Here is a 27,693-nt window from a genome sequence, read left to right on the forward strand (position 1 = left end):
TGTTGGCTCCACCACCCCATACACACACACAGACACACATACATAGAGAGAGCGGGAAACAGAGAAAATTAGATAGATAGATAGATAGATAGATAGATAGATAGATAGATAGATAGACAGATAGATATAGAAAGATACTTAAACAGGTAATGTTTTTGAAGCCATGTCTTCATTTATTCCTTTGTGATACAGTTCTCATCCACTGAGCTTTGTCGACATGTTTATATTTAACGTAAGTCTGAAATAAGAAGTTTTGATGATGTCACACTTATTCCACTAATTTATTGTATTTTCTTTCTTTTGTACCTCATTAAAACAATAAACTTGGTTCAATAGGTCTAGATGAAAAAGTATGAACTACTCTCTTACTCTTCTTTCAAATGTGAAAAAAAGTGTCTTTTTTTTCTTTTTCTGATTTCAAATAGGTGACTTCACATCAGAATATGGATTAGTCAGGGTTTTCTAGAGGGACAAATCTAATAGGATGTATGTATATATGAAAGGGAGTTTATTAAGGGGTATTGACTCACAGGATCACAAGGTGAAGTCCCACAATAGACCATCTGCAAGCTGAGGAGCAAGGAAGCCAGTCTGAGTCCCAAAACCTCAAAAGCAGGGAAGCCAACAGTGCAGCCTTCGGTTTGTGTCTGAAGACTCAAGAGCCCCTGGCACACTTTGGGAGGCCGAAGCAGATGGATCAGGAGGTCAAGAGATGGAGACCATCCTGGCCAACATGGTGAAAACCTGTCTCTACTAAAAATACAAAAATTACCTAGGCATGGTGACGCGCGCCTGTAGTCCCAGCTACTCCGGAGGCTGAGGCAGGAGAATCACTTGAACCCGGGAGGCGGAACTTGCAGGGAGGCGGAACTTGCAGTGAGCCGAGATTGCGCCACTGCCCTCCAGCCTGGTGACAGAGCAAGTCTCTGTCTCTATCAAAAAAAAAAAAAAAAGGGCCCCTGGCAAACCAGTAGTGTTAAGTCCAAGAGTCCAAATGTCAAAGAACTTGGAGTCTGATGTTTGAGAGTAGAAAGCATCCAGAATGGGAGAAGATGAAGGTTGGAATACTCAGCAAGTCAGCTTCTTCCGCCTTCTACCTGCTTTTTCCTGCCCTGCTGGCAGCCGATTGGATGGTGCCCACCCACATTGTGGGTGGGTCTTCCTCTCTTAGTCCACTGACTCAAATGTTAACCTCTTCCCACAACACCCAGAAACACCCAGATACACCCAGACAAAATACTTTGCATCCTTTAATCCAATCAAGTTGACAATATTAATCATCACAGGATATTTTGATTTTTTTATTATAAATTATTTTTATACTTATACTGCTTTTTATTTGGAACTTAATAGCAAAACTCCTATGGGTAAGGATACTTTGATATTTTCCTTCCTTATGAATATATTTAACTGTATAATAAAAAAGCATCAACATTTTATACATAGTTTAAGAATGTTGATTATATCAAGATTCAAAAACTGAAACTAAATTTTAGGTTTGTATTTTTACTGAATTTTAGGTTGGTACTTTTAGCATATCTCCAGTCTAAGAAGCAGTATGTCAAGAATTGTTTGAGAGTATAAGTTCAATGTTTAAAAAAAAAAAAAAAAAAAAACTGTCAGAGATGTCTAGAATTATTAACTTTACTAAAAGGAAAGGAAATATGGAAAACAAAGCCAAATACAGAATAAAACAGGTGAAAGTGTTTAGCCAAAAAGAAACAATTACACAATTGTCTACAATTCTAAAATAAAATGGAAAATTGAGAATATTAATAATAATGTGTTAACATGTGGTAAAATATTTATACTTATGAATTTAACTGAAAAATTGGGGAATATTATGTTTATTTCTGGAAAAATAACCTGAAACGGCTTTTAACACAAACTTAGGATGTGCAAATACATAAAGTTAAATCACAGAGATTAAATGGAGTGAAGGATGCATGGTTTTATGAATCTTAAAAATCAACTAGGTTAACATGGATTTAAATGTGTGTGCAGTAAAATAAAACATTCTAAATTAATAGTAAAATAGAGGAAAATATTTTTATATGTTAAAAAGTACAATGAACAACAAAAAAAGTACTGATCAATCTTTTGTGTTTTAAAAAATAGAACAGCTCTTTTATGTTTTCTCTAAAATTGTAATGAAAGATATGACTAACAAATAGGTGCATTAAGGTGAATTTTCTCCTTCTCCTCAGTGCCTTCCATGGCAAAATTGTGAGTGTTCTGAAGATACCTGGATTATTTTCTATATTTAAAGTCATGCATGGCTGGGTGTGGTGGCACTTTGGGAGGCCAAGGCAGAAGGATCGCTTGAGGCAAGGAGCCTGGGCAACATAGTGAGACCCTGTTTCTCCAAAAAATTAAAAATAAATAAAAAATTGGTGAGGTGTGATGTTGCACACTTGTAGTCCCAGCTACTTGGAAGGCGCACTTGTAGTCCCAGCTACTTGGAAGGCTGAGGCAGGAGGGTAGTTTGAGCTTGGGAAGTCAAGGTTGCAGTGTGCTATGATCATGCCACTGCACTCTGCCTGGGCAACAGAGTAAGACACTGTCTCAAATAAAGTCATGCACAGGTTGTGATATTAAAAAAAAGAGCAAATTCATAGTTCTCGCTAGGCCCTGTCTCAGATATTTTTGCAATATAGCTAGTGATAGTAATGAATCAATAAATGAATATGTGCATGAAAATGCTAAGCTACAGAATATATGACTCTCAGAAAAACCAACACTTTAGATTCCATCACTAAGAAAGAATGTGTTTTTCAGTATGTGTGGCTCCCTCTTCCCATATACTTCACTTTGGGCAAAACCTCTTCAGGCCTCTTCTTTATGGAGCATCAATTTCACTTTCATTCTTGTTGTATTACTTTGTTCTGATAAATGGCTTATTTCTGCTTTTTTCCCCTTTTCATGGTCATCTTGCATTTGCCCAGCTAAAATTTATTGTTGAGTGTCTAGCATCTATGGAAGTATCCTTAATAGGCATTGAAATATCTCGATTCTTACCTGTATTTCTGATTAAGAAAGATTTTCCTGAAACTTGCCACTGGAAGCATGAAAATACTTAAGTGGCAGATCTCTGAGTCTTTACAGTTTATCTCCTACCTTCTATCATGTATGTATCTTACCCAGATTTCTAGTACATTAGCCATGTATTGTTGCTTATCCTGCTTGATTCACATGATAATACCGATATAATGGATTGATGTGATGTTCTGAGGGAAGTCAGGCTATCCATGTCTCTTGGGGGTATATTTTAACAGAGCAGGAGTTAAGATATCCCTGGGATGAAGCTGTGTACAACAATTGTCTTTTTAAAAAAACTGTGGTAAGAACACTTAACATGAGATCTACTATCATACAGATTTGTTAGTGTATAATACATGATTGTTGACTGTAGTCACAATGTTGTACAGCAAATCTCTAGAGTTTATTCATCTTGCATAACTGAAGCATTATGCCCATTTTTATTTGTAAGTCTACATTTTCTCCTGCCCACAGTCCCTGGTAATCACCATTCCACTATTTGATTCTGTGAGTTTCACTACTTTAAATGCATCATCTAAGTGCAATAATGCAGTATTTGTCTTTCTGTAACAGTCTTATTTCCCTTAGCATAATGTCCTCAATGTTCATCCATGTTGTTACACACTGCAGAATTTCCTTTTATAAAGCTGAGTAGTATCCCACTGTGTGTATATACCACATTTTCTTTATTCCTTCATCTATCTATCGCCATTAAGGTTCTTTTTACATCTTGACTGTGAGTAGTCCTGCAATGAAACATAGGAATGCTAATATCCCTTTGAGATCCTGACTTCATTTTTTTTTCTTTTTTGATAAATACCTGGAAGTGAGGTTGCATCTACTTTGTCTTAATGAGAACTATTTCTGATCCTGTTTCTGAAACGAGACAGAAACAAATGCATCTGACAAACAACTACATATCCTGCACCTAAGACCATACGTAGCTGCTTAACAACAACAACACACCTCAGCTAGAATTGGGGTTCTGATTTTACTGGGCTTGCAATTGGTTGGCTGCTGTCTTCAAGGATCCATCTGGTTTCTGCAAGGGCCAGACTGGAAAATTAACAAGGGATATGACAATAATTACTATTCCTGTATTCCTTAGATGTTTAAGTGTAGCATTCGTCTTCACTACCAATACATATTGTATTTAATTTCCTGTTGGCCACGGGGAGACAGTTTCCTTCCCCTTGGCTTTCCCACTAAGATAGCTCTAACTCCAATGTGGGGTTATTTCAACTGCCAAGTCTATCAGTCTCCATCATGCATTCAGAGACTGGGAAATGATCACCAGCTGGGACCAAGAATCCAATGGACCCACTGTATGCTGGACTTGAGGCCAAGGTTCCATTTATTACCCAAACCCAATCTCTCACATGGTGGACCATGACAAGATTTCAGGGATTTTACGTCAACAGTAACGCAGACCCTTTCCTAAGAGTCTTCAAAAAGTCTCATCACTATTTCACAATATAGACTCACCCAAGTTACAAAGTGTAGGCAGGACCAATTTCACGGACAGGTGACCTATGCAGTCACACAGAACCCAGGCTCAGGAGGGTCATTCACTCAGTTTAAAGCTCTGTTGTTACTGTCTTGAAATTCTTGACAATTTTTAAACAAGAGGTCTCCCATGTTTTGTCTATAGGCCTTTTTGGGGTAGGGATGGAGGAATCATTACTATGTACATGCTCCATGATGTTCAAGGGCCTTCACTCTTTGGGACCCAGTTACTTTTTCTATCAATCCACAGATTCAGTGTCTGAAAACTGACTCAAGTCTGATAATTTGTACAAAGGATCCTGAATTTTTACTGTGGCTATGCCTATTGAATCTGAGTCACTGAAGATTAAATTCACTTCTTTTTTATAATTGCAATCTTCTGCCTTCTGGCAATAAGCAATGCCAATAGCAGTCCCATCATTTCAATGACATCAATCAACCACCTTCTATGTTTACTTCCCCTTATATCAACCCTAGCCCTCAGGAGAGAGCGACCACTGAACTTCATAGTTTATGCATTTACGACTCTCATCAGCAAATTCTTGATGACTTGTTGACTGTTTTGTCCTCTGGGCATTTCTATGTAAAATAATACTCTGATGAGTCTTCTGGCCTTACAGAATGTGTTAGTCTTCGTACTCCAAATAGCAACACCAAGATAAAACTAAACATGCACGGATTTTATTACAAGAAATACTTGTGTGAAAGAAAACAGAAGTGGAATTTTAGAAGGCTGAGAACAAATGTGAAAGTACACAAATATAATCCTGAGTGAAGAAGAGGAGAAGAACATTAGATAGAAATGTACTTCACTGCCATGCAGTCTAAGAAAAAGTTGACAGGAGTGCAGCGGCATCCTCAAGCTGATGTCAGCCAACTGAGGGTTCCCATCTCCTTCAGGAATGGGCTCCGTTAGTTTCTTTACAATAATGAGTCACTGGCTGGCAGCAATGTGAGGAAAGTGTGCCTTGGTGGAAACATGAAGATAAATTTCAGAGTGTAGCAAATGGGATGCTTTGTCAGTTATCACCCTCAAAGTTTAAGGTCCATGAGACACATTCTCATGACCAACTCAATCCATTTTCTGTACCATACACATCTATACCTCTGCACAGATTCAAGGATAAGCTGTTTCCTGTGTTCTGTGGGCCTTTTTGCCTAAAGGAAAACTCTGAAATGGGAACACAATGATATAAACTACAGACCCCATCTCTGAAGTTGATCTCAGGCCCATCACTGGTATTCATACTCCTTTTCCTCCAGAATCTATTTTGAATCTCCTCATCTTCAGCTAACACCAAGGGTGGCTTAACTAGATGTATAACAGAAATCTTCATTTTAGAGTCATCTGAATCCTATGTAATCATACCTTATCTGTCTCAAGTTACAGCGTGTGTTTACTGGCATTTAAGATGGAGTACGGGATTATCAGCAGGTACCCAAGTAGCTGATCTGGGATCAAAACATAGTCCTCTCAGCCCGCAAAATGAAAGACAACATTGATGGTCATGATCAATTAACTTTGCCAGTATCTGCTAGTTCCTGGACAAAATGAATCCATAAAGTCCTGGCAGCAACTATAACAAACATGTTATTCAATGGGGATTTTTCTGTGTTGCCTGGTAAGTGTGTCCCTCTTTTTAGGTTCAGAACCTACAACTCTATAGAATCCAGATTTGTTGTGGCAAGAAACAATAAAATTCTCTAGTAGATAATTCAGAGCACTTGTAAGTAAGGCATACACAAATTCTTTGCTTCCTGAACTCATATATACTTCCTCTTGGGAATATGGCGCCATATGAATATCTGGTTTCATAAATACATTGTGAGCCAAAATACAGTACTTCAAAAATTCTGAGTGCTTTCTCTGAGCTGGCATTTCAGCTGCTCATTTAGAAGGCCGTTTTGCATTCTATAAGGCCAGCTGCCTTAGAGTACTGCAGCGTGTGAAAGGATCATTGATTCCACTCCCATATGTCTTTTGCTGTAAAGTGGGTCTTCTTGCTGAATGCCGAATTCTATAAGCACTCATAATAGTTCTGGTTGAAATCCCACTAAACAGAAAAGGCAAACCTAGTCATGAATAGCTATCTATGCCTGCTAGAATTAATCAATGATTCTCTTGTGGCTATTCCTTTCATGGGTACATTGTGCCAGTTCTGGGATGACTGGTAACAAAGCCTGGCTACTTCAATTTTATATGTTTATTTGTTGCTGCTTCTCTGGTGGATGTCTTCTTGAGGACATGAAACTAAATTCTAAAATCTTTATGCTTTTTTCCTATGCCAATATGTTCATCTGCATGCCTCCACACAGACCTCCTTCACTCTCATCTTCTAACTTTTTTCTTTCCAGATCCCTGGCCAGACAGCCAGGCATGTTACCACTGCCAGGGCCAAACTTTGCCACTACAGACTTGCCTTAGATGACCATTGCCTTGTCTCTGAAATTTAGCCAGTCTGCTTACTAAATCCTGAGTTTGGTGTTCAGCTGCTTCTCTTCTTGTACGGTATCAAAGAGAGCCTTTGACCTTCACATTTATACTTGTTTGATAAGCCTTTAGCTTATTATTGTCTCTCTGTATGACATCAACACAAGTTAACAATAACCAGCTTATTCCATTCAATTTTCCTTATACGTGCCTTTCCCATCTCCGCCCCTTCCCATTTCTGCATCTCTATACTTTCCCAGTGCCCCGTATCACTGAGCAGACCAGGGTGTTTCTTTTAATTGGAACATTCTGTCAAGTCAGCACTGAGGAAAGTTTTAGCAATTGGGCTGCCACCTTATTCCAGGGACTACCATTGCCCAATCAAGCATGGGGACCTCATTGCCAGCCCCACGAGTCATCAAATCCTAAAACACCATCCTGCCCCCTGCTTTCTCAGATGACTCCTGAAAATTCTATGTTAGTTTTGTCCTCTGGAAAGGAGATGCTGAATGAGTAAGGAGTAGGAAATATTACTGGAGTGCAATACCTAACAAAGGAGAAGGGAGAAAACAAATTTGACCAGGTGAAGTGGTAGGACCATTAAATAGATCTAACAAGGTCTTTACTAAATCAGAGTAGGGTTTTACAGCAAAGATTGCCCATGAAAGGTTTAAATGGCCAGGTGCTTGTACCTCAGTCCTGTTTAGTCACTGGCGAGGGCCATCCCTAGGAGAGTATAACCTAAGCTCATAACCAGAGGTAAACTATAAGGAAGTAAAAGTTAGAAGCTGTTATCTAGCCACACATCCTCCATTTATTTAGAAAGTCACTTCTTAAAGAAGGAGTTGAGCAATAATTTTCTGTGTTGGCTGCAAGTAAATTGTGAAAGTTCATATGGTTGAGGAGTGGATTAGTAGTGCAAGCTTAACAAAATGTATAATAATTATAATATCCATATGCATAAATTACCAGTACCACAACATTATCTTATCATTCACAAATCACAAAGTAAGTCTGGCTTGACATTTCTGTTCAGAATCCAGTATTTATTTAATCTATGACTGCTTTTAACCAATTAGATGCTATCAAACTGACAGAATTATAATGATTGCCTGCTTTTATTTTCCCTTAGAATAAATTTAACATGTTTTATTTTAAATAGATAATAACATATTGTGGCTTTGGAAAATAATAATGTAGAGTCAAAATGATTCTATTTTCTGCCATTTTTGGCATACATTATTATTAATCATCCAGGTTTTTTTCAAAGGAAAACATCTTTGTGACAACTCAGTGTTTAGAAAAATAAGTGGAATTTTATTTTCAAATGTATTATAAATATTAAATATCCATTTGCCTTTACAGCTAACACTTTTGGAAGAGTTTACTATTTCATGTAGTTTCACCAATATATAAATGTACAAATGTATACATTTGTACAAATTCATAACTATGTATATTCTAAGACATTTGATTTAACGGATATTGAATTTATTCATTAATTTTTTGTTAATATTTTGTTTTATTTCTCCTTAGTGAAAAGTTTTTTGATAAGTTACACGATTTTCAATTCTTCAGTTTTCTCACGCACGAAATGCAGGCAATAAACCTCCCTGTCAGTACCTCTGGGTTCTAAACTGAGATCAATCACCATGTCTTATATGTAGCATTTTTTAAAATGTTTGTTTTCTTATTTTTTTCTCTTCATGTAAAAATGAATCCTGAGATCTGTCAGTATAGATGTGAGGGAATAAAAATGTCATTTTAGGAAACTCTGTGGCATTGCTCTTCATGTTTTTTCTGTCCTCTACCTCTCCACATCATATGTCACCTGAAGTGAAAAGTGAGAAAAAGTGAAGTTTAAAAGTATAATAACAATTCTTGATTTTGCATTATTTTTCTATGTATATTACTTTTATACTGTCTCTAAGTAATTAAATGAAGAATGGCTCATCCTGTTTTTTACCAGATGACTATATCAGAGATAGCTTCAAATGAGACTTTGTCTATCAATTCATTTTATAAGAAACAACATTATATTAAGATGCTTTTGTTTTAAATACAAGATGTTTCAACCTACTACAAACACACAATTAATATTCTGAATCATTCTTCAAGAAAATAACATTTTAATGGCCTTTTCAAGATAACAGATAGGGTAAAGCAGTTAAAGTAGAAAAGAAAGAAAGAAACCCTAGCAGTCTTCAAGATATGTCCTATAGCCACATAGATATTGCAATATGAACTTATATTGTATGTATTTCTTTATGAACTGTTTAAAATAGATTTAGCCTACTAGTATAAATTCTAGTTATTTCTTAGCAAATATGACATAACATAACAGATGTTAAGTTTAATCCTTAATCTTAACAAACTTCACTATTTAATAACATGAAATGTATAATTTGCAAATGTAGAAGTGTGTCTTTATTGCAAAACATCATTTTTTTTCATATAGTTTATTCATGTTCCACATTCACCTATGATGGCATAAAATTACCAGCTCGTTTAACTCGTATAGGAAGTCTAGACTTAGTACACAGGTATTAACAGCTGATGGAGTATATCATTGAGGACTCTGTTTTTTTCTGTCTGTCTGCTCCATCTTTCCTAAAAGATAGCTTATGTTCTTGGAAATGGAAATGGAAGTGGTGGAGGGGTAGAGTTCATTTTATGAAAGAAAAACATTTTAACATCCCAGCCTACTTCTGCTTATATCCCATTGGCCAGAAATGTGTTACATTGTTACTCCTACCTACAAAGGAGTATGGAAAGGTAAGTATATTTAGCTGGGTATGTTTTCATACCCCCCTAAAAATCAAGATTCTCAGCAAGGAATAAAATAACACAAATATATGCAGCCATCCTAAATAGCTTTATCTCTAGTAAACAAATTAAATTTTAGTTAAAACACTTTAACAAAGAAAACTCCATGTCTAGATGTTTTGTAAAGAAAAGATACGAAGCTGCAAAGTCTCTTGAAAATGGGAAAATATACAACAAATTTTATGAGGCCACAATTACCATAATATCATCACCACAGACATTAACAATAAAGAATAGCACAGAGATACTTGGAAGGCTGAGGTGGAAGAATTGCTTGAGGCCAGGAGTTCTAGACCAACCTAGGCAAAATAGAAAGACCTCCCTCTCTTTAAAATATAATAATAACAATAAAAAAATTAGCCAGGTGTGGTAGTACACACCTGTATTCCTAGCTACTCAGGAGGCTCAGGCAGGAGGATTGCTTGAGCCCAGGAGTTAGAGGCCATACTGAGATATGATTGTGTCATTGCACTCTAGCCTGGGGAACAGGGACAGTTCCTGTCACAAATGAACAGTACAGATCAAAAAAGATACCTCATAAACCTACATGAAGAAAATCTTACAAAATTTTAATAAATTGAATCCAACTATATATATATATAAATGTTCATTAAGTCATGATCAATTTGGGCTTACGCCAAGAATTCAAAGTGAAATTCTGAATATTTTTCCTCTAATATAGGAACAGGGCAAGAATCGCTCTTCTCAGTATTTCTGTTTAACATTGTACAGGAGGTTCTAGCCAGTGCAAAACAAAATTTAAATAATTAAATAATCTTTTGGTCTATATATCTTCTTTTATTTCTTTGTGACAATTTAAATAAAGGTCTGCTTCCCATCTGACCTTAACTTCATTATATTACCAAATTATTGATCAAAGTCCTCATTCTCTAGCATATTCAAACTGCTCTCGTTTGGATGAAAAAGCATGATGAAATTTTATCTGAATTTTTAGGTGCATTTTTTTTCATGGCAGTGAAATAATACTTTCTTCTCTAATTGGAAACAAGCCAAATAACCAAGTAAAAAGGGAAAAGTGTTTTACTACTCAAATATCTTACTGCATTTTGAACATTCAGTTTAAATGTTTGCTTTCCTAATATGCAATCTTCATTTTCTGAGACTGTAATTAACACTTTTTTATTCAAATTGCTTTTAACTTCAATTTATGTGACTTCAACTTCCACTTCTATTTGTACTTTGTCTTTTTCGCAAGACAATTTTCTGAAACTCATTTTTTCACTATCACATAATGCCTCTAGAACTGTTACCACTTTCCTTTCTCAGAAATAAATTTAGCATTTATGTCATTTGTATATCTATTGACAAGATAACCATATTATTTGTCTCTTCTGATATATTCTGTACTCTGTATTCAGTGCCTATTTAGGAAGACCAGAATTGTCTGTATTAAGTATATCCTTTCTTGAATGTCAACAGAAAAAAATTGAAGAATTACTGTATTTTCAATGCTCATACTAAAAAAACATATTGCTTTATTTTTCATTCAATGAGTACAAATTCATGTATTTGTATTTTAGGTGCTAAATATTCTCATATAACTAAATGAATAAAAATAAAATTACTGAACATCTAATTCTACATAAAAGACAAAATGTGGAAAGAAAAAACTCGCTGTTCCTATCCACAAAAGTTTGTAATAAATAATATTGATAACTTATGTTCTATTGGACTTTAAAAAGTTCTTCTGGGACACATCAGTGAGTTTTCATGTCACTATCCACTTAAAACACTGGTTTGATCAGGAGATGGCAAGTTGCGGTCTGTGGGCCAAATCTAGTCCACCATTTGATTTTGTAGATAAAATTTAATTGTAACAGAGCCAAACTCATTTTTAAAAAATGTATTGCTTATGGTGCCTGTCATGCCACAATGGCAGGCCATATGACAGCAGCCATATGGCCTAAAACATATACTATCTGGCTTTCTTCAGAAAAAGCTTTCTGACCTCTGGTTTTTGTATCAGTTATTATTTATATGTTTACTTTAGAAAATTGTTATAACTTGATGATTTCAGATAATGTTTTTATGTAACAGAACTGATATGTTCGGTTTGCTGTCAACTTACTATTCAATGTAGATGTAAGTAAGACAATATAAGGAATCCTTTTCTGTAATAAAGTGGATAATACAGCTTGATTTGGGAAACTCCTAGAAAGAGGCAGCAAACAAACACATTGACTAATCTGAGAATATCACTTACCATTTGAAAACCACCTAAGTCTAATTAAAACATAAATAAGGAACAAGTGAAGAAAGAGTAATTACATATTCTGAATATTAACTATATGACAGGCACTGATGTAGCTCAATCTACCTATCTATTTAAGTTTATTTTGTTTTTAAAAGTCTTACAATGATTTAGCTGTGAAGTACATAGAATTATCATAATTTTTAAAAAGAAGAATCTCAAGTAACCCATCATAAAGGGCTCTTAGGAAAGAGTAAAGCACAAATCTCTTGCCAACCAATAAACTTTAGTCACACTTGTCTTGTGCTCTTCTACAATTAGGATTATTATTATTAGGCCCAAGAGAAGAAATGGTCCCCATTCATACATAAATACCCAGAGCAGAAATAACTATGGATTCTTGTATTTAAGCTAAGAGGATAAATGACTATGACAAATAATAGGAAGATTTTTTAAAAAGGCAAGAAATAGATGAAAATGATCGACACAACACATGAATGTTAAAAATCTAAATTACCTAGATATACAGTGCTGAAAGTAACTGTTATGTATCATTTATATAAATAACATCTAGTAAGCTATAGTTAATTCACCTTAGTTAAATGATCTGATGAAACCAGACCAAAATGGTTAAAAGTATTTCTGTGTTAGTATGGGAATCAGATGAAGAAATACACAGACAGTTCCAAAGACAATGACTGGCACATATAAGCTTCTCAATATTATTTCTATATAATAGGATTTTCTGTGTATGTATACATGCATGTGCATGTGCATTTGTATGTCTGTGTGTGAATGTGTGAGGTGTGCAGTGTGTTTAAGACACATACCTACATATTGAGAGGTATGTACATACCTACATATTGAGAGGAAGACATTGAAATAGTCTATCCTAGATAGACTTCATGTTGAAGACAGTCCAGAAACTCCATTTCAATAATACACTTCATCAGAAGTTGCAGTCATTGTGCTCATTTTATTTCCTTACCTTCATATGAAAATTGATATTTTTTTCTTTCTTCATATGGTAGATAATTATTTTAGAATTAAAACATTGAGGAACCCTGTTCAACTAATGAAGGGTAAGCACATTTTTTTTTAAACGGAGTTTCTATATCTTTTACATTTCAGGATCTTATCTGCTTCTATCACATCTCCCTACAGCTCTTAAAAATTATTTTTACCTTGTATCTGATCAAAATTTTTCTGTTCAGAAGTTTGAGTTCAAGCCTCTGCAGTTCTCTCAGCTTGCTGGTGATTATTGCTCAATAGCATTCACTTTTCTCCATCTCTTGTTGAATATAGCTTCTATTTTTCTCTTCAAAAAAAGGTTATAAATTTCTGCAATCTGTTTTGCCCTACGTGAATCACATCAAACACACCCTTGAGAGATTATGGTTCATCCTTTCTGACATCTGGGGGAGCAGCCCAAAGCTCAGAAGAAAAATTCAACACTGAGCTCTTTGAGTAAGGGGCTTGAAAATTCTATTTGATGATTTTTATATTTCCCCTGCAAAGCACTAAAAGAATGACAATACTTATCCCATATCTATTTTATAGAACCATTGCAGGGATTCATTAGATCATCTATGTTATGTGCTTGGGGCCTTCAAAGTAAACTGCTCTAGGATCTTATCCCCAGCTTTTCATCCTTTGGCCCTTTGATGACCTTTCACTGCAGCTAGGATAGTTAATTATTTGAAATTTTTTTCAAAAAATAGCAGTGATAAAGAGAGGTATCATACAGATTTTTCTTAGAAGCTCAGTATAAAACAGCAGGCATTTGGACAATACTTGTTTTCTTCCCTGTGAGATATCTCTGCAATGAATACCTCGAAAGTGGCCTGCAACTGTGTGCGTACCTGCCGGTCTCCCTTTAGCAAGAGATTCTGTGCTAACGTAGGTCCTTGAGGAAGCCGACTCTCCTTTCAAGACTCCAAAATTCCATGCAATGCATACACTGTACATTCAGTGCATATAAACACATGTTGCATAGTGACATAGAGCTACAATAAGACAATATAAATTTAAAATTTGCCACAAATTTATGGAGTTTTAAGAACACATACATAAAACAGTTAATTTACATTCACAAAATCCAGTCACATAGGAGTGTAACCAGTAGTCTTCAAACAACTAGCACTGTGTTTGGCATATATAGCAGGTGCTTAATAAATGCTCACTTAATGAAATGATTACTAGAAAAGGGCACTTCTGCTTTACCCATGTAATAACTGGTTCTTGCCACTTGAGTTCTTCCTTCCTCATGCATTCTCATACTAGGAAAGATAAAAATTTTCTGACTTCTCATTTCATTTTAGAAAAGGAAAAGTGGCTTTGTTAACCACTGAACCCTCAACATAGGGACTTGTGATTTTTATATCTCTATGATCATCCTGGACTCTTCCACAGGTAATACATTACCCATAAATTTCTTATTTTCATTCTTCATAATGTTCCAATTTTTATATTTAATTTTTTTCTGCAGTGGTATTGACATGCCTATGTAACCTTTCGGATGAGGAATTTAGATGCTACCGAAAATGTTTTATAACCTTGTAGCAATACAATTCTCCTTACATCTTTTTCATATACATTTGGTGCTACATCCTGGTAGAACTGAGCCAATTTTGGACTCTATAGCTACTATAAGGACAAAAGGTAAATAAAAATGAAATACAACCACATTATTGAAAAAACATTGTGGTTTTCAAAAAGTAGTAATAATACTTTATCTTTAGGTTTGGAGATTTGTATTTACAAATTATACCCAGGTAAATTATCTCACTTGATTCTCACATTCTTGAATAACTAGTCCTATTTTTCACCTATTCTACAGACACATACAAACACTTCACAGATAAGGGCATTAAAACAGAATATTTAAATCCTACTTATATTGAACAAATTCACCATGAAACTTTTGTTTTGTTCACACTTGCATAACGTGTACAGAATTCGTGGGTTCTTGGTCTCACTGACTTCAAGAATGCAGTCACAAACCCTCGCAATGAGTGTTATAGTTCTTAAACACAGTGTGTCTGAACTATGTTCCTTCAGATGTTCAGATGTGTTGGGAGTTTTTTCCTTCCCACGGGTTCGTGGTCTCGCTGGCTTCAGGGGTGAAGCTGCAGACCTTCGTGGTAAGTGTTACAGCTCTTAAGGCAGCAAGTCTGGAGTTGTTCTTTCCTTCCTTACAGTTTGTTCATTCGTCCTATTCAGTTCACTGTCTTGCTGGCTTTAGCAGTGATGCTGCAGACCTTCACAGTGAGTGATACAGCTCATAAAAACAGCATGGACCCAAAGAGTAAGCAGCAGCAATATTTATTGTAAACAGGAAAAGCATAAAACTTCCATAGTGTAAAAAACAACCCAAGTGGGTTGCCATCAGCTGGCTCAGGCAGCCTGCTTTTATTCCTTTATCTGGCCCCACCTGCATCCTGCTGATTGGTCCATTTTCCAAAGAGCTGATTGGCCTATTTTACAGAGAGCTGATTGGTCTGTTTTACAGAGAGCTGATTGGACCATTTTGACAGGGTGCTGATTGGTGTGTTTACAATCCCTGAGCTAGACACAGAGTGCTGATTGGTGCATTTACAATCCTCTAGCTAGACACGAAAGTTCTCCTAGTCCCCACTAGATTAGCTAGACACAGAGCACTGATTGGTGCATTTACAAACCTTGAGCTTGACACAGAGTGCTGATTGGTGTGTTTACAAACCTTGAGCTAGACACAGAGTGCTGATTGATGTGTTTATAATCCTTTAGCTAGACACAGAGTGCTAGACAGAAGAGTTCTCCAAGTCCCCACTAGGTTAGCTAGATACAGAATACTGACTGGTGCATTTATAAACCCTGAGCTAGACACAGAGTACTGATTGGTGTATTTACAAAAATTGAGCTAGATACAGAGTACTGATTGGTGTATTTACAATCCCTTAGCTAGACATAAATGTTCTCCAAGTACCCACTAGCCTCAGCAGCCCAGCTGGCTTCACACCCAGTGGATCCCATACCAGGGCTGCAGGCAGAGCTGCCCGCTAGTCCTGCGCATGTGCCTGCACTCCTCAACCCTTGGGCAGTGGATGAGACTGGGAGCCAAAGCACACGGGGCCAAGGCACAGGGGACAGTGCTCATCGGGGAAGCTCAGGCATGGTGGGCTGCAGGCCCCCAGCCCTGCCGGGGAGAGTCAGCTGAGGCCCTGCGAGAATTTGGGTGCAGTGCCTGCAGGCAAGCACTGCTGGCAGACTCCCCGCATCCGCTGCAGCTACTGGCCCAGGTGCTAAGCCCCTCATTGCCCTGGCCCCGCGGCGCTGGCCAGCTGCTCCGAGTGCAGAGCCTGCAAAGCCCACGCCCACCCGGAACAACTCCCATTGGCCCGCAAGCCCGCCGGGGCCTCTCCCTCAACACCTCCCCGCAAGCAGAGGGAGCGAGCTCTGGCCTCCGCCAGCCCAGTGAGCGGCTCCTACGGTGCAGTGGTGGGCTGAAGGGCTCCTCAAACAATGCCAGAGTGGATGCCAGAGGCCGAGGAGCCACTGAGAGCGAGGGCTGCTAGCATGTTGTCATCTCCCAATAATATTTCCATGCTGTTCTCTAAAGGAGTTGTACTGTTTAACATTACCTCCAGCAATGGGAGAGGACCTTGCCAATTGTTGATATGGTTGCTCATTTTACTTTTAACCGTTCTCATCAGTGTGTAATAGTAAATCACAAATACAATATCAGAAAAATTTTAATTTTTCTTTTCCTAATGTCGTATGAAATTGAGTACCAATTTCATATGCTTACTTGCAATTTATATTCCTATTTCCTATGGTGTCTGCCAAAATATTTACTCTTATGTTTTCAAGATTTTTTTTTTTTTTTTTTTTTTTTTTTTTTGACAGTCTCGCTCTGTCAACTAGGCTGTAGTACAGTGGTGCAATCTCGGCTCACTGCAACTTCCACTTCCTGGGTTCATGCTATTCTGCCTCAGCCTCCGGAGTAGCTGGGACTATAGGCACCTGCCACCATGCCCAGCTAATGTTTTGTATTTTTAGTAGAGATGGGGTTTCACCGTGTTAGCCACATGGTCTCAATCTCCTGACCTCGTGATCAGCCTACCTCAGCCTCCCAAAGTGCTGGGATTACAGCTGTGGGCCACTACACCTGGTTCAATAATTATGTATATATTGTGGATAGAAGTTATTTTTTAGATATGTCACTTGCAAATATTTTTCTTTCCCTCTGTGAGTTGTCTTTTTATTTATTATCTTTACAGTGACTTTCATAGAGTAGAACTTTATAATAATTTCAATTTATCAATGTGGAATTCCATAGGTCATATTTTTGGTGTCATATCTAAGAAATCTTTGATGTTTTTACCAGTAGGTATGACATTAACTTACAGGTATTTTTAGATGCCCTTTATGAAGTTCCTTGCACTTTTATTCTGAAGAGAGTTTTTAATAAGAATGGGATATTAGATATTTTCAAGCGCCTTCCTGTGCCTATGAAAATCAGCATACATTTTCCTCCATATGAGACAGATTGTCAAAATTTTGTTTTGAATCTTTTCATGTATATGCATTAAGAATTTTGGTCGGCCGGGCGCAGTGGCTCACGCTTGCAATCCCAGCACTTTGGGAGGCTGAGGCGGGCGGATCATGAGGTCAGGAGATCGAGACCATTCTGGCTAACATGGTGAAACCCCGTCTCTACTAAAAATACAAAAAATTAGCCAGGCGTGGTGGTGCGTGCCTGTAGTGCCAGCTACTGGAGGCTGAGGCGGGAGAATGGCGTGAACCCGGGAGGTGGAGCTTGCAGTGAGCAGAGATCGCGCCACTGCACTCCAGCCTGGGCGACAAAGCGAGACTCCCTCTCAAAAAAAAAAAAAAAAAAAAGATTTTTGGTCTATGATTTTATTTTTGTAGTATCTTTGTATGGTTTTGGCATAAGGGTAATACTGATACTTTACAGTATTGACTTTACAAAATTAGTAGAGACATACTCTCCTTTTTGAAATTTCTGGAATTATTTGCATAGAATTGGTGTACTTTCTTCCATGCATGTTTGCTAAATATTCAAACATCTACAGATAGGGCCATCTGGGCCTGGAGTTTTAGATGTGGAAAGGTTTTGTCAAAAACGAGGAAGGGGCTGAGATTTTAGCCAACTTGTAAGCCAACAATTTAGCCTGCCACGTTTTCGTGGATGCAGAAAGAGGACACAAGAAAACTTGACTACTCACAGCATAGGAAGTATCATGAGTATTGCCATATTTGTGTCATTTCCCTTTTCACTTTATTTCATATGTTATCCCGTGTTATCCCATTAGACCCAGATAGATGCCTGCATATGCAATGAGCTGTGTTGAGAGGAACGTTTAGTTAATGGAATCCACTTATTTTTTTAGTGTTCTGTACACACTTTGTTGCGATCCTGAACAGTAGGTGAGCCTGTCTTCTCCTCCAGAGGCAGATACTACCTCTGTCCTCTGAGGTTGTAAGGAAACATTCTCTATCCTCCCAAGGCTAACATTGCTTCTATCTTCCAAGGGTATTTGCTCTACGAACATTGTTAGAAACGTTATCTGAAACAAAGGGCAGTTAGTGCCTCTGCTCAAAAGATATGCAGATATGGAGAAACCCATAGAAAATTATCTTATAGGCTATTAAATACAAATTCAATTCCTTTAATAATATAAAGTTATTCGGGTGTTACATTTCTTGAGTGTGCTTTAGAATGCAATTTTTCTATTTCATCTAATTTGTTGAACATATTTACATAAAGTTTTTCATAACATTCTTTTACTATACTTCTTCTGTCTGTAGAATCTGTCACCTTTGGTACCTTAGAACTACTCTATATTTTCGTATATATACAGAAAGAGAGAAAGAGAGAGACATACAGTAATAAATGCTGTTCCCTTTAATAAAGTATGTGTTTGTATATATGCATATATATGTGTGCGCATATATATGTGTGGTGTTTGGCAAGACCCCCTTGATGTAAGCGATACAAATCTGATTTATAACTCTAAATATTTTAGCCAAACTTAGAACGGAGTTTTCAGAAGTGTAATGGGATATATTGACAACTAAAACTAAGTTAGGGCCAGGCGCAGTGGCTCTTGCCTATAATTCCAGCACTTTGGGAGGCCAAGGCAGACAGATTACTTGAGGTCAGGAGTTCGAGACCAGCCTGGCCAACATGGTGAAACCCTGTCTCTACTAAAAATACAAAAATTAGCCAGGGATGGTGGCACATGCCTGAAATCCCAGCTACTTGGGAGGCTGAGGCAGGAGAATCGCTTGAACCCAAGAGGTGGAGGTGGCAGTGAGCTGAGAGCATCCCACTGCATTCCAGCCTGGGTGACAGAGTGAGACTCCATCTCAAAGAGTAAGATCCATTAAAACTCAAGAAGAGGTGTTTAGTTTAACCGGGCCTTAGGAGCCTGAATAGTGCCAGTACTTTCTTTCTACATATTCTATGCTTTTATCTGTGGATCATCTTAATTTGTTTCTCTCTGAAAACTGAGTCCTACTATGTGGTAAGAAACACTGCCACTGACAGGTTTGAAATTTCCTATCTCACAGCATATGCTCAGATAGGATTGACCTATGGGCTGTTTAATCTCCAATTCTAAAATTGACAGAAAGTGCTATGATATGTAAGAGATAAATCTCAGGTAGGCTGGGAAGAGTCATGCTAGAAAACACAGAGGAGTCTCGTGTTTTGGAGACTCTATTAGTGCAGGCATCAAGCTCGGGCAGCCAATGTGTAGAGAATATGTAATATTGGTTTCCAATTCCAAGTAAAAATAAGTTGACTTATATGTATAATATGCACCTAAAAGTGTGTATGAGAAAAAGGATTGTTTCTCTGGCAACTCCTCTGTCCTCAGTTCTATACATCTCAATGCATTTGAGTACATTTAATTCAGTATCTTTAGTGTCCTCCTGAATGTTCATGTTAGCAAGATTTTACCCTATATCAGTTACCGTGAGAACCCTTTTCCATCATTACGGCCATGTGAATTTGAAAACATCTAATATCTATGATGTTCAGTTATGTCATGTGAAATATGAGGAACTGATTATACAAGCTTGATATGTCAATGCCAGTGATACAAATATCACCAAATATTGATTCCAACCATCAGATATATTTTATTTGACCTACACTATATATTTTTGAATTAAAACTTGTGATTATATGGCTCAGTTGAATTATAGAAATGCATAACATAAATCTGGAGCTGAGTAGTGGTCACTCCCTTTAAAAAGGCATGCTCTCTACCTTCTATTTCTATCCCTATTTAACTAGCATCACTGTGAGGTGGTACCATTTGACCTTGTCAGCTATTTGATATTGTGAACCCTGGCTAATTGGAACGATGAATGTGAAAATTCCTAGCCTTCTTTCTGTTGAAAGAGGTTTCTAAATTTGAAATCTGAAAATTATTTGTATTGCCCTCATTAATCTATAAAATTGTAAGTTCCTTGAACACAGAGATTATGTCTATGTAATTTGTGAATTATTCACATCACTTAATACATTGCCCATGAGAAATAAAATTCTTGGAAGCAATATTTGGTAAAAACTATTTAGCACTTCTCTTTCTGTGCATTGAACTTTCAGATTCAAGGGCTTATGGGTTCGACCCTCATCCAGAGGGCTCTTTCCCAGTCTTCTTACAGGCGCAAGGGAGAAGTCCAGACAGAAACCAGGATCTGTAATAATCACTTGGTGCTGACATGCATGATATTATAATACTACATAGAAAATTTTGTTGTTTAAAAATATTATGAAGACAGAAAGATTAATAGTTTAAAATAGCTAAACCTGAATCCAGATTTCCAATATAACTTTCTAATACTTTTAATCCTTTGAATTCATTCTCTCTGAATTCTTTGTAAAATATAACTACAAATATGGCAGCAAGTTTTGATGAGGAATTGAAAAATAAATGGTTAAGGCAGATATATCTGAGTTAACCGAAGCAAGTGTGTGTGTGCGCACATGTGCGCATGCATGTCCCCCTCACTGCTATTTATGTAATTTTACCTCAGGATGGCATCAAAATTTCCCTCTATAAAATTCTTATTTTGAAAGCTGCATGCTATTTAGACAAGGATAGCAAAACAAACAAACAAAAATTAAAACTGAAACCAAAGACCTCTGCTTATCCTCATCTGCTGCAAAACAATGTTGATATTCATATCTTAATTTATAGCTATGACTATATACACAATCATATCTATATATAAATTTATAGTATCCTATTCATTCTAATTCTGATTTTTGCTTTCCAAATTATTAAAAGCATTGCATTCAAACCTTCTAAATAATGTGTCTATTTTGAAAATCTAATACAGCAGGACTAGGCAAACTACGACTGACCTTCTGCCTGGTTTTCTAAAGAAAATTTTATTGGAATACAGCTATGCCTCTTCAATTACCTGTTACTCATGGCTGTTTTCACACTACAAATAGGGAGTGGAGTAGTTGTAAGAGAGACCATGTGGCCCACACAGCCTAAGAAAATTTACAAACTGATGTTTAGAGAAAAAGTCTACGAACTTTTGCATTAGGTAATAGTAAGGAAATAATAATTATGACATATAAGGTAGGTTCAGGTATAAAAGTTTACATACATACATATACTTGCACAAACATATACAGAGAGAGAAAGAGAAGAAGCCACTTTTCATGGTAATTTGGGACCTGAAGTGATTTTATTTTGTTTCTATTTAAAACCAATAATTTCTCAGTAAGCATTTTTTTCTTGCTTGTAGAGCTCTTGATATAGAATTGCTTGCTATAGCCTTAATATTTTTATTGTAAATAAACATGTTTTTGAGCAATATTATATCAGTACTCTCATGGTTTCATGTGTTCCTGAAATATTTTTCTATAAATATCTTTGCTATAAAATTACTGATGACCCCAAATAAACCAGGAAAAATCTAGAGATTTATCTGTCATCAAATGATATGTTGATACTATCAGTAGCACTAGAATTATAAATACAACTATTATTTTTCCTTCAAAGTTCACACAAACCTATTAAGATGGCTTATATAATAACATTACAAATCATCAGGTGAAGGATTACATAAAACTAACCATAATTATTGACCTGAAATCTTAAAATTTCCCCTCATATATTATTTTCAATTACTTAACGACATGTTTGTTCCATTTGAAAATATTACCTAACCATAATTGCAGGAGTCAAGTGCTGATTTAGGTTTTTGAAAGGAAAGCATTCCTAATTTTGATTACCAAAGCAAAATACAGATATAAATAAAAATATAAGGATTAAATGTACTGGCATATTTAGTCAGTATCTTATTGTTGTATGTAAAAAAAACCACAGTGAGAAGTATTTTGTTATTTTAATTGTGAATCTTTCAGTGTTTAAAGGTAATGACTAAGGAAGAAAAATTAGTTGATTTTAATGTCATTTTTTTCTTATTTAATGAACAAAAATAAAAGTTTTATCCATGAAAGACAGAGTTGCTCTACCCAATTCATTATGTGTTTATTTCTAATTATTTATTCATAGTATATTGAAATAATTTAAAACAAAAGGAAAATTAGCAGTCATAAAATTAGCCCACTCTACTTTTTCATAGCAGACATTCTAGACATATGCTTTATATTTTCAGAAAATGAATTTTAGAATAAGGCCAATACAAATATGTAAAATTGGGAAATATTTTATTCTAGTTTTGTCATTCAAATAAAGATACCTTGAATAAATCATAGTATCACTCCATAGGAAGATATAAATCATACATGCCCAAATATAAGAAAAGAGGTGTTTTTTTCCTCTTCATAAATTCTCTCTCAAGGAAGAGTTAATGTGCATACCTCATCAAACACACACAGTGACTTCCCTCCTGTTCAATGGATAAGCCACGCCTGTTCCAACCTAATATCAAATTCTTAATGGTGCACCAGTTCCCACTCCCTCTCTCCCATTCAATTGATTTTTCTCTCACATTTTTTTCTATATCCTCTATACTTAAAATTTTCCTTCTTTTATAGTTAATAATATAGAATGCTTCCAATGTGCCAAGAGAACTTGTAGATGCTTTACACATGTCTTGATTTTGTAATCCTTATTTAATCCTATGGTTTACCATTATCAAATCCATTTTACAGATAAAGGAATTAAGCCAGAATTTGAATCCAGGAAATGTGGCTCCAGATTCTATGATCTTAAACACTGTACTATTATGTTTTTCTTAAGCAGAAAAACAAAAAACTGTGAGACCTCCAATCTTTAAACAAAGAATGCCCTCTCTTGATTCCCACACTGTCCTCTAGCTACAAACTCATTTCTTGTCTAGGTCAGCAATTGCCTCTTTTGCCAATTGGAATTCTTTATAAACATCATACTCAAGTAATCAGCAGCCTTTAAACATGGTAGTTTATCCTTTTAATATATAAATCAAGACCTGTCACTCCCTTCTTGCATAGACCCTTCCATTGGCTTCCTGTCATATTTAGAGGAACTCTAACTTATCATGGTATACGGGTATACAAGACTCTGTCACAAGGGGCTTTGGCTGTCTCTCAGTCTCACATCCTACCTCTTTCCTCCTTGATGGTATTCTGACCATAGTATGCTCCTTCTTCAGGCCTTTGCTCTGTTGTTCTTGCTGAATGAGAACACGTCAGCCTGTACTTTTGTAAGTTTTCTGTCTTCAAGGCTTTAAGTTCATTTTACTCAGCTTAATCTGACCAGAAAATCTGTAAAAGACAGAGGTATGAAAAAGACCCTCATTAGCCTCAGTTGTTTCATGAATCAAATGGTTGTGCTTTGTAGATAGACCGTCTAATTTAATTTACTAGACTTTGCTTAAAATCAGAAAATATGGGTTAAAGCCCCATATTATCATTTATTAACCAGAACATTTGTGCTGGAATAAAAAGTATTCTTAGTGCTTCCTGAGGAGATTGTGTTTACATGTACACAGTTTCCTGTGGCTACATGTTTGTATGTACATACACATACACACATACAAACATGAGACACACACATACAAACATGAGACACAAATGTGAGAGAAAGAGACCCAGAAAGAGAGATGGAGAAAAGGAGAGAGGAGAAGGAAACAAAGGGAAGAGAAGGGAAGGGGAGGGGAGGGAAGGGGATGAAATTATGAAATTACCTCTATGTTTAAATAAAAAAGTTTATCACCTCTTTTAGCTCAATGTATATGCATTTTAATTTCTTGTGGGGTATCATTTCTTCTTTTCCTTTAAATTAATAGCTTACTATTCATCTAAAACTAGAAAAACTCCCTACAATTTAAAATAGATGACAATCTACATATCTATACATGTGTATTTAATTTCATTATTACTTAACTTGAAGGATTTCCATGAATTTTAAGAGATAACAGTGTTTATAACATGCATGACATACAGTAAGCAATGAATACTCATTTTAGTAATTTATTTACTTATTGTAATATATTTATGACCACTGTTAAGTTTTATCTGAACTACTAAGGGAGCTTCTGTGATCAACTTTATCAACAAAAGTATTAATTGTCATATTGCTATAAAGAAATACCTGAGACTGGGTAATTTATATTTTAAAAAAAGAGTTTTAATTGGCTCATGGTTCTGCAAGCTATACAGGAAACATAGTGGCATCTGCTTCTGAGGAAGCCTCAGGAAGTTTACAATCATACCAGAAGCTTAAGGGGAAGCAGGCACATCGCATGGTGAAAGCAGGAGAGGGGGGGTGCAACACACTTTTAAGCAACCAGATCTCTCAAAAACACCTACATACAAACATGAGACACAAAGATGAGAGAAAGAGTGAGCGAGAAAGAGAACAACTCACTGTCGCAACAACAGTATCAAGAGGATAGCGCTAAACCATTGATGAGAAATCCACCTCCATATTTCAATCACCTTCCATCAGGCCCCACTTCCAACAATGGAAATTGACAATTCAACATGAGATTTGCTCAGGAACATGTAGCCAAACTATGTCACTCTTTAAGAATGCAAAGTGCATACATTACCTTAAAGACAATAGGAACTTAACATTTAAGTGTCATCTCCAAAGGAAGTTTTCATTCTCTATAGACAATTCACATTTCAATTTCTTAAAGTGAATACTATTTGTAGAAATAACCTCAGTTAACTTTTAAATAATGCCATGACCCCATAGTATCAGAATAGAGTTGATGGCCTTCTCAAGAGAGGTTTCTTACTATGCCAAAATCTTCATATTTTAAAACCTATGAGGCAATTTCTTTTCGATGGATTAAAAAGCAGATAACTGGCTGGGCATGGTGGCTCATGCCTGCAGTCCCAGCACTTTGGGAGGCTGAGACAGGTAGATCACTTGAGATCAGGAGTTCGAGACCAGCCTGGCCAACATGTTGAAACCCTGTCTCTACTAAAAATACAAAAATCAGCCAGGCATGTGCCTGTAACCCCATCTACTTGGGAGGCTGAGGCAGGAGAATAGCTTGAACCCGGGAGGCGGAAGTTGCAGCGAATCAAGATCATGCCACTACACTCTATCTGGGTGACAAGAGTGAAACTCCATCTCAAAAAAAAAAAAAAAAAAAGCAGTTTATCAATGCAACATTTTGTACTTTGATGTTTTATTTAGTAAGACATAATATAAAACTAGTGAGAATTAATGAATTATTATATTTTGGGGGAAAAGTAGATTCTATTTTGAAATATATGATCAAATGCTGAATTATCTTTCCATGAAAGATAGACACACATTTCAGAGCATGAATTATAGCCATTTTGAAAATCAAGAGTAAACAACTGAAGACATGCAATAAAAATTACCTACTTTAATATGTCCTACTATTTCAGTTTCTTTATTTTTCTTATTCCTTGTGCTGTGGTTGGGAGCCCTAAAAAAAACCCTAATGGTGCCAGTCTTGTGTCTCCTGTGAGAAGGGCCCTCTTTTCTTCCTCTGTCATTCTTAGGTTGATGTTTCTACTTTTATTTTAACCAGTATCTATGCATTAAATATGGTCTCTATTTTTGCTTAGCCCAGTAAAATTTCACATTTCTTGATGGCCATTGATGGGTGATATATGTCAATGAAATATTTATACTAATTTAGTGGTAAATTATTTTAGAGAGATTTTAGAATTACGTCTTTTACGGTTCTAAAGTCATATGACCCAGTTACTAACTGGCTTCTATGTTTGGTCTTCTATATATGTCAACAGCAAAATAATATCCTTAGGCTTTAAAAAAAAGCAGTGATGCCTATTGTTAAGTATTCCTGAAAGAATTCAATCTGAGGACACTCTATGGGATTTGCCATTTTAAAGTAGTTTTTTTTTTTACTTTTTTTGTAGAATGGTAAAAAGTGAATTTGTGAAAAGCAGAATTAATTTGAGAAGCTGGAATCGTCATTTATCTCTAAATACTTCAGAAGTTTGTGGATTTTTTGCTTTACTTCTTCCTCTTTATTGCATTATAACTTATATACCGTAATGACACACATTGTAAATATACAACTCAGTTTTTCCATATGTAAACAATCATGTAACTGTCACCCATATCAAGATACATACAATTTCCAACTTACAACTGGCTCCTTTATGTAACCTCATGGTTGTAAACCCCTTGCAAACATATTCTAACCACTACCATCATATAGGTCCTAAAATAACATTGTTTTATTATAATGTTGAAGGCAAAACATAATTATTTCCCTGCCAGGGCCACAGTATGGAGTTTGCCAGTTCTCCTCACATCTGTGTAGGCTTTCTCTCAGCACTGTGGTTTCCTCCCACATCCCACAGCTGTGTATGTGAGGTTCAATAGTGAGTCTACATGGGCCCTGTCTGAGTGCAGGTGTGTGTGAACACACCTTGCCATGAAATGGCATCCTGTTTTGTGTCCTCACCTGCCAGGAGAGGCTATGGGCACCTGTAACCCTGAACTTCACTAAGCAGGTAAATTAATATCATACTTGTTCTTATTAATTTTTTCCTAAAGATAGGTATAGCTCATATTTATTTCAATACTTAATGTTAGAAGTATTTTGGGTCTATTTAGAAGTTTGGTGATGTTTTTGTGACCAAAAATACACCACAGTGTTGCAGGACTTTTCCTTAGTTCAGTTAAAGATAGGATTCCTTGTCCCATGGCCATGAAAACTCAGGCTCACAGAGAATTTGAATGGTGAGTAAGACAGGGATTTATGGGGTGAAAAGCAAGAAAAGAAGAAAACAGGGAATCTCCCTAGTGCTAGAGCACTTCCCACTGCCGCTTGAATCCAAGGTTCCACATAGAAAGAGAAGGCGTCAGGCTGCAAACTTAGTGAACTTTCCAAGGCTCCACCTCAGTGGTCAGGCTGGTTGGAGTTTCTCCAGGGACCTCCCTCCCACTTGGCCATCTCACTCCCCACTCTAAAGAATTACATCTAGGCCAGACGTGGTGGCTCACATCTGTAATCCCAGCACTTTGGGAGGCCAAGACGGGTGGATCATGAGGTCAGGAGTTCGAGACCAGCCTGGCCAAGATGGTGAAATCCCGTCTCTACTAAAAATACAAAAAAATTAGGCAGGCATAGTGGCGGGCACCTGTAATCCCATCTACTCAGGAGACTGAGGCAGAGAATTGCTTGAGCCCAGGAGGCAGAGGCTGCAGTGAGCCGAGATCCGTGCAACTGCACTCCA

At 36.6% G+C, this 27,693-nt stretch overlaps 1 long non-coding RNA gene across 2 annotated transcripts in view; it reads right to left on the minus strand.

Annotated features, from left to right (window-relative positions):
• Positions 1 to 23,760, minus strand: part of LOC102124358 (uncharacterized) — a 121,811-nt gene extending 98,051 nt beyond the window's left edge. For both annotated transcript variants that reach the window (XR_012422788.1, XR_006692176.3), the window contains exon 1: positions 23,601 to 23,760. This is a non-coding gene — a long non-coding RNA (uncharacterized lncRNA). The remainder of the gene's footprint in view (positions 1 to 23,600) is intronic.
• Positions 23,761 to 27,693: the final 3,933 nt, after the last annotated feature.

The sequence above is a fragment of the Macaca fascicularis genome, chromosome 14, assembly GCF_037993035.2.
Source record: "Macaca fascicularis isolate 582-1 chromosome 14, T2T-MFA8v1.1".
Taxonomy (NCBI): Eukaryota; Metazoa; Chordata; class Mammalia; order Primates; family Cercopithecidae; genus Macaca; species Macaca fascicularis.